Source organism: Pan paniscus, chromosome 16, assembly GCF_029289425.2.
Source record: "Pan paniscus chromosome 16, NHGRI_mPanPan1-v2.0_pri, whole genome shotgun sequence".
Classification (NCBI taxonomy): Eukaryota; Metazoa; Chordata; class Mammalia; order Primates; family Hominidae; genus Pan; species Pan paniscus.
This window is the reverse complement of record NC_073265.2, coordinates 15,040,994-15,046,905: the sequence shown is the minus strand read 5'-3', so window position 1 is coordinate 15,046,905 and position 5,912 is coordinate 15,040,994.

Here is a 5,912-nt window from a genome sequence, read left to right as displayed (position 1 = left end):
TACAGATTCTGTGTAAATATATACATGTTCATACAGATTCTGTGTAGATATTTACATGTGTATACAGATTCTGTGTAAATATTTACAGGTTTTTACAAATTCTGTGTAAATATTTACAGGTTTTCACATATCCTGTGTAAATATTTACCTGTTTATACAGATCCTGTGTAAATATTTACATGTTTATACAGATTCTGTGTAAATATTTACGTGTTTATTCAGATTCTGTGTAAATATTTAAATGTTTTTACAGATTCTGTGTAAATATTTACATGTTTCTACAGATTCTGTGTATATATTTACAGCTTTATACAGATTCTGAGTAAATATTTATAGGTTTATACAGATTCTGTGTAAATATATACAGGTTTATACAGATACTTTTTAAATATTTACATGTTTTTACAGATTCTGTGTAAATATTTACATGTTTATACAGATTTTGTGTAATTATTTGCATGTTTATACAGATTCTGGGTAAATATTTACGTTTATACAGATTTTATGTAAATATTTACATGTTTATACAGATTCTGTGTAAATATTTACAAGTTCATACATATTCTGTGTAAATATTTACATGTTCATGCAGATTCTGTGTAAATATTTACATCTTTATACAGACTCTTTGTAAATATTTACATGTTTATACAGACACTGTGTAAATATTTACAGGTTTATACAGACACTGTGTTAATATTTACGTGTTTATACAAATCCTTTGTAAGTATTTACATGTTCATACAGATTCTGTGTAAATATTTACATGTTCATACAGATTCTGTGTAAATATTTACATGTTCTAACAGATTCTGTGTGAATATTTACATGTTCATACAGATTCTGTGTAAATGTTAACATGTTTATACAGATTCTGTGTAAATATTTACAGGTTTTTACAGATTCTGTGTAAATATTGACATGTTTATAAAGATTCTGTGTATATATTTACGTGTTTATAGAGATCTTTGTAAATATTTATATGTTTATAGAGATTCTGTGTAAATATTAACATGTTTACACAGATTCTTTGTAAATATTTACAGGTTTATATAGATTTGGTGCAAGTATTTACATGTTTGTACAGATTCTGTGTAAATATTTACATGTTTATACAGATTCTGTGTAAATATTTATAGGTTTATACAGATTCTGCGTAATTACTAACAGGTTTATGCAGATACTGTGTAAATATTTACGTGTTCATTCAGATTATGTGTATCTATTTACATGTTGATAAAGACTCTATGTAAATATTTACATGTTCATACAGACTCTGTAAATATTTACATGTTCATACAGATTCTGTGTAAATATTTACATGTTCATACAGATTCTGTGTAAATATTTACATGTTCATACAGATTCTGTGTAAATATTTACATGTTCATACAGATTCTGTGTAAATATTTACATGTTCATACAGATTCTGTGTAAATATATGCATGTTAATACAGATTCTGTGTTAATATTTACATGTGTATACAGATTCTGTGTAAATATTTACAGGTTTTTACCAATTCTGTGTAAATATTTACAGGTTTTTAAAGATCCTGTGTAAATATTTACATGTTTATACAGATTCTGTGTAATTATTTGCATGATTATACAGATTCTGTGTAAATATTTATGTTTATGCAGATTTTGTGTAAATATTTCCATGTTTATACAGATTCTGTGTAAATATTTACATGTTCATAGAGATTCTGTATAAATATTTACATACTCATTCATATTCTGTATAAATATTTACATGTTCCTACAGATTCTCTGTAAAAATTTACATGTTTATACAGATTCTGTGTAAATATTTACATGTTCATACAGATTCTGTGTAAATATTTACATGTTCATTCAGTTTCTGTGTAAATATTTACATGTTCCTACAGATTCTGTGTAAATCTTTACATGTTCCTACAGATTCTGTGTAAATATTTACATGTTCATACAGATTCTGTGTAAATATTTACATGTTCGTATAGATTCTTTGAAAATATTTACATGGTCATACAGATTCTGTGTAAATATTTACAGGTTTTAACAGATTCTGTGAAAATATTTATAGGTTTGTACAGATTCTGTGTAAATATTTAGATGTTTATACAGATCCTGTGTAAATATTTACATGCTTATACAGATTCTGTGTTATTATTTGTATGTTTACAAAGATTCTGTGTAAATATTTATGTTTACAGATGATGTGTAAATATTTACATGTTCATACAGATTCTGTGTAAACATTTGCATGTTTATAGAGATTCTGTGTAAATAATTATATGTTCATACAGATTCTGTGTAAGTATTAACATGTTTATACAGATTCTGTGTAAATATTTACAGGTTTTTACAAATTCTGTGTAAATATTTATAGGTTTGTACAGATACTCTGTAAATATTTACATGTTTATACACATTCTGTGTAAGAATTTGCATGTTTGCACCGGTCCTGTGTAAATATTTACAGGTTTGTAGAGATTCGGTGTAAATATTTACAGGTTTATACAGATTCTGTGTAACAATTTACAGGTTTATACAGATTCTGTGTAAAGATTAAGAGGTTTATACAGATTCTGTGTAAATATTTACAGGTTTTTACAGATTCTGAGTAAATATTTTCAAGTTTATACAGAATCTTTGTAAGTATTTACATGTTTGTACAGATTCTGTTTAAATATTTACATGTTTATTCAGATTCTGTGTAAATATTTACAGGTTTTTACAGATTTTGTGTAAATATTTACATGTTTATGCAGATTCTGAGTAATTATTTGCATCTTTACACAGATTCTGTGGAAATATTTTTGTTTATACCAATTATGTGAAATATTTACATGTTCGTACAGATTCTGTGTAACTATATACATGTTCATAGAGATTCTGTGTAAATATTTACATGTTCATTCAGATTCTGTGTAAATATTTACATGTTCCTACAGATTCTGTGTAAATATTTACATATTCCTACAGATTCTGTGTAAATATTTACATGTTCATACAGATTCTGTGTAAATATTTACATGTTCGTATATATTCTTTGTAAATATTTTCATGGTTTTCCGATTCTTTGTAAATATTTACGTTTATACAAATTCTGTGAATGTATTTACGTGTTTATAGAGATACTGTGTAAATATTTACATGTTTATAGAGATTCTCTGTAAATATTAACATGTTTACACAGATTCTTCGTAAATATGTACCGGTTTATACAGACTCTGTGTAAATATTTACAGGATTATACAGATTCTGTGTAAATATTTACATGTTTATGCAGATTCTGTGTAAATATTTACATATTTATACAGATTCTTTTTAAATATTTACTGGTTTATAGGATTTGGTGTAAATATTTACAGGTTTACAGAGATTCTGTGTAAATATTTACAGGTTTATACAGAATTCTGTGTAAATATTTACATGTTCATGCAGATTCTGTGTAAATATTTACATCTTTATACAGATTCTGTGTAAATATTTACATCTTTATACAGATTCTGTGTAAATATTTACATGTTCATACAGATTCTGTGTAAATATTTACATGTTCATACAGTTTCTGTGTAAATATTTACATGTTCATACAGATTCTGTGTAAATATTTACTTGTTCATACAGGTTCTGTGTAAATATTTACATGTTCATACAGATTCTGTGTAAATATTTACATGTTCATACAGATTCTGTGTAAATATATACATGTTCATACAGTTTCTGTGTAAATATTTACATGTGTATACAGATTCTGTGAATATATTTACGTGATTATAGACATACTGTGTAAATATTTACATGTTTATAGAGATTCTCTGTAAATATTAACATGTTTACACAGATTCTTTGTAAATCTTTACAGGTTTATACAGATCCTGTGTAAATATTTACATGTTTATTCAGATTCTGTGTAAATATTTACATGTTTATACAGATTCTGTGTAAATACTTACATGTTTATACAGATTCTTTGTAAATATTTACTGGTTTATAGGATTTGGTGTAAATATTTACAGGTTTATACAGATTCTGTGTAAATATTTACAGGTTTATACAGACTCTGTGTAAATATTTATAGGTTTATACAGATTCTGTGTAAATACTAACAGGTTTATATAGATACTTTGTAAATATTTACGTGTTTATACAGATTCTGTGTAAATATTTACATGTTCATGCAGATTCTGTGTAAATATTTACATCTTTATACAGACTCTTTGTAAATATTTACATGTTTATACAGATTCTGTGTAAATATTTACATCTTTATACAGATTTTGTGTGAATATTTACATGTTCATGAAGATTCTTTGTAAATATTTACGTGTTCATACAGATTCTGTTTAAATATTCACATGTTCCTACAGATTCTGTGTAAATATTTACGTATTCAAACAGATTATTTGTAAATATTTATATGTTCATACATATTCTGTGTACATATTAACATGTTTATGCAGATTCTGTGTAAATATTTCAGGTTTTTACAGATTCTGTGTAAATATTTACATGTTTATACAGATTCTGTGTAATTATTTGCATGTTTACACAGATTCTGTGTAAATATTTATGTTTATACAGATTAAGTGTAAATATTTACATGTTCATACAGATTCTATGTAAATATTTACATGTTTATAGAGATTCTGTGTAAATATTAACAAGTTCATACAGATTCTGTGTTAATATTTACATGTTTATACAGACTCTGTGTAAATATTTGCAGGTTCATACAGATTCTGTGTAAATATTTACATGTTCATACAGATTCTGTGTAAATATTCACATGTTCATGCAGATTATTTGTAAATATTTACATATTCAAACAGATTCTGTGTAACAGTTTACATGTTCATACAGATTATGTATAAATTTTAACATGTTTATACAGATTCTGTGTAAATATTTACATGTTTTTACAGATTCTGTGAATTATTTACATGTTTATACATATTCTGTGTAATTATTTGCATGTTTACACAGATTCTGTGTAAATATTTATGTTTATACAGATTACGTGTAAATATTTATGTTTATACAGATTACGTTTAAATATTCACATGTTCATACAGATTCTGTGTAAATAATTATATGTTCATACAGATTCTTTGTAAATATTGACATGTTCATTCAGATTCTGTGTAAATATTTACATGATCCTACAGATTCTGTGTAAATATTTACATGTTCGTATAGATTCTTTGTAAATATTTACATGGGCATACAAATTCTGTGTAAATGTTTCCATGTTTATACAGATTCTGTGTATATATTTACGTGTTTATACAGATCCTGTGTAAATATTTACATGTTTGTAGAAATTCTGTGTAAATATTAACATGTTCATACAGATTCTGTGTAAATATTTACTTATTCAAACAGATTCTGTGTAAATATATAGATGTTCATAAAGATTCTGTGTAAATACATTCATGTTTATACAGATTCTGTGTAAATATTTACAGGTTTTTACAAATTCTGTGTAAATATTAACAGGTTTTTGCAGATCCTGTGTAAATATTTACATGTTTATACAGATCCTGTGTAAATATTTACATGTTTATACAGATTCTGTGTAAATATACACATGTTTTTTCAGCTTCTCTGTAAATATTTACTTGTTCATACAGATCCTGTGTAAATATTTACATGTTCATACAGATTCTGTGTAAATATTTACATGTGTTTACAGATACTGTGTAAATATTTACACGTTTTTACAAATTCTGTGTAAATATTTACAGGTTTTTACAGATCCTGTGTAAATATTTCCTGTTTATACAGATCCTGTGTAAATATTTACAGGTTCATACTGATTCTGTATAAATATTTACATGTTCATTCAGATTCTGTGTAAATATTTACATGTTCGTATATATTCTGTGTAAATATTTACATGTTTATACAGATTCTGTGCATAT